This window comes from Gymnogyps californianus, chromosome 7 (genome assembly GCF_018139145.2).
Source record: "Gymnogyps californianus isolate 813 chromosome 7, ASM1813914v2, whole genome shotgun sequence".
In the NCBI taxonomy this organism is placed as follows: domain Eukaryota; kingdom Metazoa; phylum Chordata; class Aves; order Accipitriformes; family Cathartidae; genus Gymnogyps; species Gymnogyps californianus.
In genome coordinates, this window is record NC_059477.1 from 24592761 (window position 1) to 24607609 (window position 14849).

The 14849-nt window shown below is 38.8% G+C and overlaps 1 long non-coding RNA gene across 1 annotated transcript; it reads right to left on the reverse strand.

The window, feature by feature from the left end:
- Nucleotides 1–5352: 5352 nt before the first annotated feature.
- On the reverse strand, nt 5353–13027 carry LOC127018708 (uncharacterized). Its single transcript, XR_007766814.1, has 3 exons — nt 12952–13027; nt 8445–8539; nt 5353–5603 (listed from the first exon to the last, which is right to left on the reverse strand). It is a non-coding gene; the product is annotated as an uncharacterized LOC127018708 (long non-coding RNA).
- Between the last annotated feature and the right edge of the window lie 1822 nt (nt 13028–14849).

Here is a 14849-nt window from a genome sequence, read left to right on the forward strand (position 1 = left end):
GTATGGAGCTAGGAGGGCCAAAAAGCCCAATATACCGTTAACATTTATAATAGCACTGTCTCTACTCCTGCTGAAATATGTTCCAGACATCATGGATTATAGGAATATAAAGTCTGAAAATATTTCTGTTCTTGAAAAGCACAAGGGACTCCTTAGTGCAAATGTTTCCTCTTCCTTCCCTCAAAATTTACAGCTGCTGAAGTCTTTCCAACACCTGCTCAATGGCTAGGTGCACTTTCAAATACCTGTCACACAGTGGATGGGGAGTTCTTTGGGGAAAATACTGGACTTATCATTATAGTACAGGAACACAATAAAAGTAAATAACTATTTCTCCTCACTGCAGACAGAAACAAGAACATAGTGCTGGTAGAGTGCTACCATGAAACAGCTTCCTAAGGATTCTTGACTGTCATGCCGGCCAAATAAACAAACTAAAGACAGCAGTTGTACCTAAAAGAGTGATTGTTTCCCATGCAGACACAGTACTTTTCTCTTTAAGAGCAAATACTGAAAGCGGAGGACTGTGTGTATCTGCACTTGTTAGAATGAAAAACTGATTAAATAGATCTGCATTCAGCTGCAGTGGAAACATCTCAAAATGGGTTTTGTTCTCACTCTGTCCTATGTTATTATATGCAGTAATTATTTATTAACTAATGATTTGCATATTGTTTTATCTCTCTAGTTATCAAAGGACAGCAAAAGTAAAGCAACGCACAAAGTCTTTACAAACTGTCTTCAAAGAAGTGTGTCCCCCGAGATTTGCCATCCCCGGAGGAAGACTGTAAGCTTCATGACAGTGATCAAGCCGTGTCAGACTTAAGGTCCATCTAGCTCAGAATTTAATTGCTTCTACTGGCCAGTAGCAGATGTCCAAGAAGCAGTGTAAAAATAGTCAATTAGTGTTTCAGTACATTGAACACAAGGACCGCATCTAAACCATAATTTTAACAGCCACTAACAGATTTATCCTTCGTGAATTTGTCCAAATTCTTTTTGGACCCGCTTGCACTTTTGGCTATCACAACCTCCTGTCAAAGGGTATTTTAATTTAATTCTGTGTCGCATGACAAGTACTGTATTTTGTTGTAAAGTTGCTGCTGGACATTTTTATTCTGTTTCTGTCGTAAGAAAAAGTGAACATTCCCCGCCCCCCCCGCCTTCATCTTCTCTAGGACATTCACAGTTTTATACATCACTGTCCTCCTTCAATCATCTCTTTTCAAAGCTGAAATGCTTATTTAGCCTCTCCTTACACAGGCTTCATTCCACATCTTTTATCAACCTTGTCATTTTTTTTTTTAATCCAGCTCTATTGCAGCTTTTTCAGATAAGATGATCAGAATCATTTGTAGTTATCAAGATGTGGGAGCACCATAGATTTATTCTGTTGCATAATGGTGCTTTTCTATTTTGTTATCAATCCCTTTCCTAATAATTCTTAGCATTCAATTTGTCTTTTTTTTTCCTGCTGTGAGCAATGATCTAATGTTTACTGAGAAATATCCACATTGACACCAAAATCTTTTCTGTAATGTTAGGTTAGAGCCCATCATTTATATGCATTTATAAATGTTATTTTCCAAGTGTATTATTTTGCATTTATCAAAATTGATCTCCACCCGCCAGCTTATCATCCAATTATGGGAACTTTCCACAATTCTTTACAGTAAGTGTTAGACTCTCCTATTAGACTTTTGCCTATTTTTTTCATATTATAAAAGGAATGTATGAAAACATTGAACATGCAACACAAATTTCAATGGAATCACATACTTAATCTCTCTTTTAGGCAAAACCTGGCCTTTTATTCCCGTCCTCTATCTTCTAGATTTTAACTGGGAATTAACCCACAAAAGGACCTTCCCTCTTATCCCATGACAGTTTAATTGCCTGAACAGCCTGTTTTTGTTGAATCTGCACATGCCATTTTGACCAGATGACCCACAAGACAACTGATTAGGACGTTAACAGGAGCTGATTTCACACGAAAATGCCTTAATTAAATCACAAGGAATTATACCGATTTTGTTCTGAAATGCAAATTCTTCATTAATGTTGTGCTAGCAGGAGAACTAAGGCAGGATTACTAGAGTCAATAGGAGCCGCACAGATAACTGGAATGGGAAAAAAAAGCAGTGGTGCTTTGAATCATTGTCATTAACACCCTCTTTATAGGCTCATTACACATGAGCCAGGAGTCTAACGCTCATGGGCAATATCTAGAAGACATCTTGGCACGTTTCTGCTCTGAACAAAAATGCACACAGCTCAACTCTGCACTTGTTAGCCCAAGCATTGGTGTCAACAAATAGTGCAAGTGTAAATGGAGCTTTACTGCCCTCCATACCTAATTAAGTGTCCACTGCACTAATTGATATGGTTTTCTTTCTTTGGGCCTCCAATAACTTGCAAGTCTCTGAGCCACATTTTTCACTGCAAAAGAATGAAAACGGGCATAAGCATGACCTTAAGTACTGATGAAGTAAGGTGTTGCTTAACATATTGACACTTTCAGTAGGCTCCCCAATCTCTCCAGAATTTTTCGCCCTATATCAAGATTCCTCATCAATGAAATTCTCTTTTTTTTGCATATTCTACATTTTTATTTAGATAGCAAGGAACAGAACATTGTGTTTAAGATTGTCTATGATATCTCACAGGTTCAAGTCTTACAGCTTTCTCTACTCAGTAGTCGTTTTTTAAAAGCTCAGAGAATACATATCATTTACAAAGCAAAGGAAAGCAAAAATACAACTACTATGAAACAGCAGCTCTGTCATGAACAACATCCTCTACAAACCAAAAGCAACAAATAAATGGCACAAAGTGGTGAACTTCAACAGAACAGTGACCTGTTATTTTTTTTTTCAATGTTTGTATAATAATAGCATCTAGGAGGCTTCTGCACTAAATGGGGGGAAAGGAAACTCTCATATATAGATGAACTCTGAGGTGCAGTATGAAAATATACCTTGTCAAGGTTATTAATTTTATTGCAAAGAAATTCACCTACACAATAGGATCAACTGAACTGGTAATTGCACTAGCAAATACGTTTCTCTTGTGGCCTTATGTCTGAGGGTTTTAACACTTCAGTCTGAGTCTTGGTGCTAACCAAAGCTTAGACAAAGGGTAGCAAATTATTAAAGGTCAGATGATGTTCAAGTGCATGCTTGTAGCACTAAGAAAATGAAAGGTAATCTTAGTTCTTGGCCCACTTCTGCTGCACCATAGACTAATCTGAATGTGTTCAAAATTTACTGTGTATCAGTCAGTAAAGTACTTTGTTCATGCTTCTGGGCCCTGATACATAGATTTCTTCCTTTAGGGACACCATTTAAAAGTTAAAACCAAAACAAAATCCTACCCAAATCCTCAACCTTTTCTTTAATTGTAGCAAATAAATAGCATTTTTAGTGGCTTGTTCCTTCCTTGGCATATTGAACAGAGTTCTAGCTATATGCACCACATTAATATGTAAAACTGTTCTGTCATCACTCTCCAGTTACGCTTTTAAATAAAGCTTACATAAAGTACTGCCACTTTATAATTTTGGCAGATCAATAAAGTCAAGAAAACAGCAGCCACATCTTTCTGGTAGCAATTACTAAGATTACATTAGTGGTATTTAGTGCATTTAGGCTATTAGAACAGCAATGCTTATATTTTATATAGGTGGGGCTGGTAATACCAGCTATTAGTAAGATTGCTTAACAGTTCCTATTTTAAGACCCTGTTTTTAATTTTTTAGTTGCTCATAACTTTGAAAACTTTTTTGTAGTCTGGACTGGAATTTTCCATCCTAGGTATTCTGCAGAAATATCATAACAATTCGACTGCCTCAAAAAGTGAGGTACACTCTTTTGTCCATGTTTAAAAAATGAAATCACCATCCCCCAACTTGATGTACTTGTCTCAGAAACGTGTTAGTGCTTCCAAGATTTTGAACAACGACTTGAAATTTCATAAGGAAAGGGCTTGATAAATTCTGCTCCTATTCAGTAGAGATTTCTTACGTTTCAGTAGAAGTTGCTCAAGAAAGATGTCTCCTGCAACACTAAGGCCAGATGTAGGAATTTAAGAGCATGTGCCCTGTGTCTCCATGGATCTCAGTGAGCCATTGCCATATTCAAATATAGAAAAGACAAGAGAAAGGGGAAAGAAGATGAGACTAGAGGGAAATGGGATTAGAATCCATTAAAAAGGAAGCAGGGATTGATGTGCAGCACACAGACTGGGGCTAGCCCTGGGAAAAAGGGAGAAAAAGACCAAGAATGCAAAAAGCAGGAGGCATGAGAAGAGATCTATCTGATAAGACACTACTGTGCAAAGGAAGAACTGTGAGTTATTGGGGCAAAAAAATTGTACCAGAGAAAGGACCGGAGTCCCTGGGGCTGCAGGAGGTTCCCCAGGGGAATTTAACTGAGGAGTCAGCAAAGACAGAAAAAAAGGTTGAAAAGCACATCTGGGCAAGGAGTGAGACTGGATGAAGACAACACATGGATGAAACGTTAGCCAGAAGAAAGGAGCTGGGATTTGGAGCTAGTATTTAAAAAGTACTGAATAACCCAATCATCAGAGCAGGGTTTGAATTCATAAAGAATGCTGGCACAGGGTGGACCGTGGGGGAGAACACAAAATACCATCTAGCAGCTGCCTTTGCAGGCACAGTCCTGCCTGTGGCCTGGCTGATGTAGGAAACCCATGGAATTAGAGGTCAGATCAAAATGGCACAGGATGTTTCCAGAGATCAGCTTTGCATTCTCATGAATGTTCTTTGAATAAAACCTATGTGAGTGTGCATGCCCATATGCAGTTAAATACACACACACTTAAGAATATTTTTTTCTCTCCTTCAAAAGGAGTGGAACAAACCCCATCATTTTTAAGCTTTCTGATTGAAAGGTGGGGGGGGTTCCCCAACATCCTTGAAACCCCACTTGAAACATCAGAAACCAAAAATATACCTGGTTAATCTCTGATGAAGCTTTCCATCCATATTTCTGACTCAAGAACTCTTCCCAGTCCATTAAATTAGTGCCACTCACTTTTCAGAACACAAAGATGGAAAATATCTGAGACTACTTTCCTGTGCAGCCTCTTTTGATGTATGCTCAAGAACACAATGGAGACAGAAAGAGATCAATTCGTGTCCCAGTGTTAACAGGCTATATAGACCCTAGCTTTACAGCAGCTGAGTAAATACTGCTGATAAATAATGTTACTATTAGCTTTGACAATGGGTTAAAAGCATCTTGAGTTTCAAAGCTGTTCCATTATTGAGTGAAATACGGCAAAAGGAAAGAGAAATTTATTTTAAATTTTTATTTTATTATAATTTCCCCATCTCGATCTTCTCTCTGACACAACAAACTAAACGACAATTTTTTTCTAGGAGTATTACTCAGTATTATCCTTAGCCTGTCATACGTTACACTATCAGACCTCAGTGTCAAAATGTATGAATAAGACTGACAATTTTAAACAAATTGGAGGTTCCTTTTATAGGGTCTGTACAGATCATTTGTACTGCATCAATTCTGTAAGTCAATCCATTTGCCAGTAGATCTGGATAGGGATCTGTATTCTATTAGCTTCTGTAAAACAAAAAGTGAATAAAAAGAAAACCCTTAGTTTTTGCCAGCATTTTGCTTCTCATTTCTTAGCTGTGATCACCTTCCACTTCTGGTATTTTATCCTTGGTTGTTCCTTTGTCTACTTTCTATTCCAGGGCCAGAAGGGTAAGGGTGAGACTCAGTAAATGTGTTCTGGAGCTTATGAGGTTTGACCATTGCAATTCTGTTTAGGAAAAGTACACTTGCATTAAATAGCAATAGCATTTGCATTAAAGAATAACAGAATAAGGCACCGAGGCTTAGATTTCTTATGTTAAATACTTACACTGCTGTTAATTAATGTTGTACAAAATTGGTACATATCAAATTTAGAACATTACCTACATTATTTGTCAATAACTGAAAACCAACACATGGAGTTAATTTCCAAAGGAATCACATAACCTATGGAGTTCTAGAATCAAAGAATGGATAGGTGCTGGAATAAGTAAAGAATTATTAACAATTCTTAAAAAAAAATGGAAGATTCATAAGGGATATCAACCCTTATTTTTTGAAGGTACAGACTGGTTCCTGATATCGGGGGGGGGGGGGGGGGGGGGGGAAATAAGGAGTTAATTCCAGTTAACTCTGTGAGAGTGACTTGCATCAAACTACATTATAAAACCAGTTAAACTTTCTCAGAAGGAAGTTATTAGATAACTGCCAGTTTTGGAGACTTAAAAAGGTGCTATTTAATTTTTTTCTAAAAAGCTGTAAAAAGATAAGATATATGTATCTGAAGAACATTAGTTTAGCTGGATCACAAGTCTCCATTTTGAGAAATCCAATCTCTTTCAGAACCTGTGCGATTCATACTCTTGTCTGAATCTTCAAGATTTTAAGGACAATGCGTTTGAGCACATTGCAGAAAGAACCTGGGAAAATATCTGGCTCTTTGATTGTATCTAAAATCTCAAAGGGTTTGAATGTCATTTAATAAAGTTTAGAAAAAAAAGGAAAAAAAGAAAAACATAGAAGAGAGAGAGATATGCTTATCAGGCATCGAAATCTTTGCTTTCAACTTCTTGCCTTCTAGAGTAGAACCCAAAATCTAGAGTTAGTGGAGGGAGTTATGTGTTTCTGTTCAAGATTTCTGAGACATAACCATCTGTATTAATAGGGCAACTCTACACAGTATACCGTATCTACACAATGACAGTAAATCCAGACCATGCAGAGCACAAACCACTCGCAAAGGCCATGTGTGTAAGCAGCTATTTGCCCTTGTGCTCCAAATTTCTGGAGGTACCAGATAAATGGACCAAGTCCTCTGTTTTCTGCCTGGAGAAAACTTCTGGTGGAAAGAGGACCCAATGAGATTGACAATCCACCAGGAAGACAATCCACCAAAATATCTTCACTCAGTAGGAAACTTGTAGAACTAGGTATTAATATCAATTTACCAAGTAAATCCATCTCTTCTTTCTCCTATGGTGTTTTTTTGGTTGGTTGGTTGGGTTTGGGATTTTTGGTGGGGCTTTCTTTCCCCTCCTCCCCTATGAGACAGGAGGAAATGGAGTTAAGACAGGGTTGTATTTTGTGATCAATACCCCTGTCTCTGCAGGCATCCACTTTATTGTGCTTTGGGAGTATTAGCATTTGTCTTGCAGAGAGGCACTCACTACCTTTTCAGGCACCATTTCTAGATTTTTGAGCTTTGGAGTTTAGGCAGAAATGGGGGGGGGCGTGTAGGAATGTGAACATCATGAATTTGGGGAGCTTCCAGCATGAGGAAGACGATAAGAGTCAAGAGTTTTCTTGTAATAATTTTTAATTAGGCACCTAAAGTCCATTTGTATCTTGTTTTAAGGGCCTATGTTCTTTTCAGACTATCAAGTCATTAAAAAGTACTCACATGTTTTCAGCATTAACAAATATGATTCCAAACCCTGGCCCTGAAATGATCTTAATGAATCTCTTAAACCTAATCTAGATTTGGAAATTCCTCCTTGAATTATGCCTTGTTCATTCTTCTCTAATTAGCAGTGCATTCATGCTATCGATGAAAAGCAGGTCCTTTCTGCATGTGAAGACCATGTGGTCTTGCCAGCACATCACTATTCCTACCCCAGATGGCAACTTCTTGGTAAGGCTAAGAGGTGCGATTATTCAATTGTTCTATAATCAGACACACACTTCAATTAGTTACTGGTGATTAAGATTCAACAGTGTTTCTGCTATTTACTGTTTCATTTGTCAAGACATTCTGTGCAATCTTTGCAATCATTGCAGTGTTAAGATGCAACAAGTTTGTTGTGCTGGTTAAACATTTTAAAACACAGTGCATAAAGGGTTTTATCAACTCAGGAAGTCAAACTAATTTAATTTTGTCTAAGCACTAACTACTCCCAGGCACTTGATTGTCTGTAACTAAGAATAGGGCCAGAATTCTCTGTTTGAAAGGATGAGCGTCCTGAGGAGAGAGTTATAGCAAAGCTTAATGAACATTTGTGCGAGTCACACAATTGAGAAGAAGGGGTGAAGAAGATCCAAATGGAGTCTAGAAGTAGTAAAACTCAAACTATTTCTACTTCAAATAGACATTTAATCCACTTTAGCATCACTCTCACCCAGCCAGAGTATTTAGTTGTTATGAGAAGAGGAAAAATGGCCATTGACTTGTTACCTTTAACACTCTCCTACATGTCCCCCCTTCTCAGTCAGCCTGAGTTGCCATTTGCCCTTTTCTGAGGTTCGGAGAGACAGCCAAATCCCTGCCTAGGGCTACGGCACAGGGGCATGGATGCACAAGGACTCTGTAAATCATTTAAACATTCATGAGGAAAAGAAAGAAAAAACTCCAAAAGTATAGAAACTTACCACATTGTCACAAGTTTGTAGGAGGTTTGTGGTTCAGCAGAGGTACACATGGTTCAGCAGAGGTGAAGAGCATTGCTGTTTGCCACCACATGACACTGGTAAGACAGAAAAGCACAGAAGGATTTGAAAGAGGTTTATAAAGTTCTGGTGGGGACAGACCCCACCACCCCTTGGGTAAGAGCTGTCACACACACAGACGCAGCTCTTGGGGGATTTCTCCCATTCTGGTAATTTAGGGGGGGTTGTGCAATCTGTTGTATCTTCTATTTTCCCCTCTTTCAGGATTACCATTACTTCATTCTAAAAAACTGATGTTATTCCTATTTTGAGGCTACATATGCCTCCCATCAATTTCATTTTTGTACAGTAACAAACAGAATGCAACCTTGGGTGACTAATTAGGGCTCTTAACCCATATAGTCTGCTCTCAGACAGACCTGCAGAGCTATAATGGATTTTAGTGAGGGCTGCCTGGATGTAGCTGAAGATAAAAGCAGGTCATATGAACAACAGGAAAGGCCTAAGATTACCTTGTATGGATTTGCTGAGGCATGAGAGCGAAGAGCTAAGAGGGCTGAGCTCTCCACCACTCCTCTCATCAGCTACCCAGCGTGTGTCGCCGCATCGGATGACACAGTAGTATAGCTCATTTGTTCAGACTGGAACTGAATTTTCCCTGGCAGCTATGGGAACTGTAACTACTTGATTTTTCAAGTGTCAGCCTTTTAAATACTAAAAAACCCCAACAATTTTATTGTAATAATGTTTATATTTCTACTATAAATTAATCTTGCCTTAGATTTACATATAAACTACAGGTGAATTTATAACTACACAGATATTAATTTATTCAAACACTATGTGCAAAGAATATTGAGACTGAAACGTATTGAGACTCAGTCCCCCAAAGGAGAGATTGGTAAACCCATGGTTGCCAATGTAACCTTAATCCAGGCTTCTTGCACTATTCTTTATGATACAGTCTTTAACTGAGTGATTGCTGTTTTTACAGCAGGAAGTACTTCAATCAGTTCATCGCTATTCACCATTTCTTTTAGTTCCACCATTGGCTCTGTGTGTTACTCAGTTATACTATCCAAATACCAGTTTGGCTACAGAATCTGGGAGTTTTTCCCAGCTTTCCACAGGGATCTTAGTCCCCAGAGAAGAGTTTAAACCTGACAAAAATCACACTTCTAAAACTCAAACCAAAAAAACAACCACCAACACTACCACTTTGAGTAGTTAAAGGTCATGTTATAGAGATAACCTTAAATTTCAAACCTGGACTCCTTAATTTTTTTAAATGCAGGTGGTGGTTTATAAACAAACTGGGAAGAAATTAAACATAAAAGTGAACAGAAGTTTCAACCCACAAAAGAACTACACAAAAACCACACAATCCTAACTACAGGCATCAATCTCTACCTCAAATAGATACGCATACAAATAATGCATCTAGATTTACAGCAGTGACTTTGTGTTTTAAAACTCTATATAGACATCCATATGATTTACATTATGAAACCCACAGATTATTCCTTACTAGAATCTCAGAGGCTTAAATCAATAAACATTATAGCCATTTTTAGGAGCTACCAATATTTATTAAACCTCCCACTGGGAGAGAATATATGGTTTATGATGGCTCCTATCAGTCTGCACACTATTTATGCTGCTAATGGACAAGGAAGACTGGCAGAAATTGCAGTCAGCTGAAACAAGTTTTCTTTCTACTATTTGTTGATAGCAGACTACTCTCACTTAACCAATTCTGTGATGCATTTTCAGCTCCTAGACTTAGCTGATGGACTAGAGAGCCTCTGGGCCTGGTATCACTCTTTTGCTTGGTTTTTCTAAGCCATCTGTTACTGTTTGCTTGGGCTGTTGGTTACAAGATGGTTTGTCCCCCTCTTCTCTCAAAGAGCTTGTCCTGAGGACTGTCAGGAGACAAGTCCTCTTACATCCCGATATATTATTTCTGGCATAGGGGCACCGTGAAGCCAGTGCTTCAGGGGAAATCACCAAGGAAACTGCAAGGACAGATCACTGGATCCAAATTCCTTCTCTGGTCCTTTAGGTTTCTTAAGGGAGTTTCTGTGATCTAACTGATCCTTGTTAGTTCTGTTCCAGGTGCTCGCCCCCTATATGCTTTTATCTGTACAAACATGGGTTTCTCTTTAGAGGTACTCACTTGCCACACACCCTTGATACATGTTGGTATCCACAAATACTCAAGCATATACCATGGGGATTCCTTACAATGCTCAGTCCTTTGAACTTGGTATTATGAAGACATGACATACCCATTTGGCCAGATGCACTGATATCCTGTAAGAAGGAAGCCCGACACATACTTATGACAATTTACAACTGATATTTTCTATATAGATTTGCCTCTCAAATCCACAAGGCAATGACAGAAGTTGTTTCATACTTTTGCAGGAAGTAATTTCAGTGGCAGTTTAGAAGATACTCAGCAGTGCTTGAGGAATTGAACTCAACAGTGCTATTCAACCAATGGTAACAAATAGTCTGACTCTATTGCAGAGTTGAAGTTTTTCAAAATTATCTTAGTATATTGACAGTAACACATCTTTAATGTTTGAAGGCTTCTGAGAGCCATAATAATAATAATAATAATAATAAAAAGTCTCCAGTGAATGGCTGAGCTCTCTCTTTCCTTCAAGAAGTAGAGTCCAAGGGAGCAGAGCCCTGCACAGCTCATGGGCTCCATTTCCCCAGATCCAGTCATTCCAGTCATGAAATAGCTGGAGCTGACTACAAAGCAGAGATAACCGGACAACAACAAAGGACCATTCATTGCCAGAACTCCACTAAATCATTATGGCAGATGAAATATAGACGAGACCACTGATATTCCTGTCCATAAATATAAACACAGGGTGAAATATACCTTTAAAATGAAGACACAAGAATCACTCAGTCATCTCCTAAAAATGTGGCCCAGAAAAATGCAGGGGTTATCTGTGTCCTATTGTACTGTGCTGACGGGCAGGAGGGGGAAAGAGTCTCCCTGCTCTGCGGGTTTGGACTTGGAGATGGAAAGCAGCTCCTCTCCTGCTGAGCTCAGCTGCTGCAACAGCAGAAAGTTGTTCTAGAAACAGTATGCACTCATAATTTATTATTTCTTTCTCCTAAATGCATTACTTGTTGCTCTTTCATTTCTCCCTTTTATCATCCTTTCAGATATTGACCTTCCCTCCAGCAGCCATGATCTTGTGCGATCTTTCTCACTTGTGTAGAGGGAGTATAAAGCGTTATTCCGTGAGAATGGCAGCATTTATCAGCCCTTATTGCTAGGCACCGGAGTAAAGGGAGGGGCAGATGAAGGTTTTTATCATGCTTTTTAAGCAGGAAGAGAGCAAGATGCAAAACTGAGAAGACACATTAAAACTCTTGTTACCCCTAGCATGTCATAACTTTCTAAGGAAGGCCAGGGCATTGGGACTGTCATGTGTGAGAGGTGTTACAGGTGACACTTTGTTCTTGCCTCTGCCATGCATCTCGGATAGCCTGCACTATCAGGGTATTTCCCCTTGCCAAAATCCACATCAAGCTCAGTAAACCAGATTTTCAGCTTTTTTTCCCCACTAAACCCAGGGACCTAGAATCTAAGGCTGAGATCTGGCCAGATTTAGACAAGTGTAAACAACAGTTCTCACAGCAGGGCAGACCTTCTCCATCAGAAGATCCAAGCAGAAACAAAAGTTCTAGTTCAAATAATTTCAACTGCTTTTTTTTTCTACCCAGTGTTATTTCTTAATTCTTCCTTCCTTTAATAGGCACTTGGTGGCTTGCAGCAGGTAGCTGTGTCTGAACATGTTGTTTTTGAAGTGTGTTTACTTGGCACGGAAGCTGAATAAAAGGAAAAGCTGTACCTTGCCCACCTACACCAGCTCTGTATCTGTCCTAGTATATTTATCCCTTCTATAATTTTTTTCCTACCATTTCCCAAACAAGCACTGCCAAGTGCATGTTTCTGTAAAAAGCCTTCCTTGTTCTATATTTGCCTGTATTGAAGTGTCATTGTCTTCTATTGATTTTAACTGATCTAAGTCTGTAAATAGCTGGCAATTGTGTTCTTCATTATTTACAGTTTCATCCATTTATAGTATCATCCATCTGTGATTTTGTTTTTCCTTTCTTACTTTCTCTCCTATTTTCTTTTACTTCCCTGAGCCAATTTTCTTCTTATTCTATGAACCCACAGAACTCTGCTAAAACAATGATCTGAAGTTAAAATAACATCATCAAATTCACACTCAGTCTTTGAAGTATTCCTTATGCACTCTCTAGACTTACAGAAACTGCAGAAAACCTGGAAGAACTTTCTCCAGTTCACATAGAGTATTTGTTATTAAGTCAATTAAAGTAAAAAGCCACACATACTGTTCTTCTTTTGCTCAAGCCACAAAATCATCACGATGTGAGACAGAAAAAGCAATAGTTTGTCCCAAGCATGGATTTAATCCTTGACTCTTACCTCATGCTGGTTTGTAAGGCAGTACTCAGTGGCATTCATCAGCATTTTTTCACCTGTAAAGTACTCCCAGCAAACTAGGATTTTGAAATTTTAGCTGTTTTTGAAACAAAAGATGGACTTCTTATTTACAGCTGCAACAAATGTAAAAAACCCAAACTTACTTCTATACACTTTTTACAGCAGTGTGGGAGGACCACAAATTGATCAGCAGTGTTGCAAAGTATCTGTCTTGACCTGCTTTATAAGGAGCTTCCCAATAAGATCAAGAGGTTTAAAATCAAACAAACAAACATAAAAATCAGGTTCCTCAGGGTGGGAGCCCTGGTAATTACTTCATCATCAGGAAAAGCAACTACTGAGCAATCACAAAATGACAAGCACCTGTCTCACACTCCCTCACAGACTGTCCTCACCTCTCAGCTGTGTTTCATCCAGCTCCAGTGACTGCTGGGATCTAAGCAAGACTTGCCATGGCTCCAGGAGGCCTTTCTAGGGAAGGAGGGTTGGCTTCCTCCCCACCACACCTGGGACTCTGGCTCCATCCTTACCCTGCACCGCCTGCAAGGCAGCTCCTGGCCCTATAGGGCCTGCTCTCCAGCACCACCCCAGCCTTTCCTTAAAGCAGAATAACAAAATTGCAACCATAGAAGTAAAAAAAAAAAAAAAATTCTGTCTATCCAAAAGGAGAGAAATGGCTTCATTATTTTGAAACTGAAACATTTCAAAGATTTTTAAGATTTTTGTTTTCCCCTCATTACCAATAAATGTGATTCCAATGACAATTTAAATTATTTTCATTTTATTTCAACAAATCTGTTCACTTTCTTTTACAGAAACTTTGGGTGTGTTAGAATGCCTCAAAAGGAAAAATAATACAGCTTTACCACTTGTAGAAATATTAAAGCATTTCAGACCAAGCAGGAACAAAGTTGTATACAAATCTGCTATGTTCAGTTTCTTAAATAAGGAATGGGAAGGAAAAGCGGGAAAACAAAATTTTAACTTCTCAAAACATTCCATAGAAACTTCACTAAAAAAATTAATTGTCACAAACTGAGTTTTTACCTTAAAGGCTCACAGGAGAAGATCTACAGTATACCAGGAGGTCTAGCTATGCAGGATGACTGACCCATTTATTGATGACTTAAATGACAAAAGAGAAACCTTGGCCCATGCTTTGTCTGGAGGTTGCCTTGTCCCTAAGGCTTCTCTGCCTGAGACACACACAGAAATACTCTGACACTGGGGTTGCAGCTAATAATAATAAGGCCCATGTCCTTCACCTCCTATTTAAACCAGGCTAGCCCTGTGGATCAGCTTTCCTTCTCCCTGCAAAGACTAACACCTGAGCAGTGGCACAGCATCGAGTACAGTCTTGACCTATTTCCCAGGGCAGCTAAGCTCATTTGAAAATCATGTGAAGAACAGGGGGAAAGGCATAGCACATGTGGTCTTTAAAACAAGGAGTTTCACGTTCAGGAACAGAAAACACTAAAAATTGTTACATCGCCTTGCTAAAAAGATACAGGTTTGGAGGTTGAAGAAAGTAGTTTTTCTTTAGTAGAATAAATTCCTTCTGATTACAGAAAGTAGAGTTCCAGTAAATAAACCAACACCTCTCAGTGGATTAAAAAAAAAAAAGGAAAACAAAACACACCAAAATCATGCCTCAGAAATTACTTTGTTCTCATTATGTGCAAAGCAGGTTAATCTCTCCCACATATCGTATAAAAGCCATAAATTTTGCCAAGCCTTCTCAAATGCTATAGAACAACTTTCTGGGAACAAAATAAATCAGTCCAATCAGTACCAAATAAGTCAGTTCTCCATCATCAGGGATGGGAAGAGAAGGATGTCTTGGATTCAGGCAAAGCACCCAGCGGGTGCAGAGCTGGCCA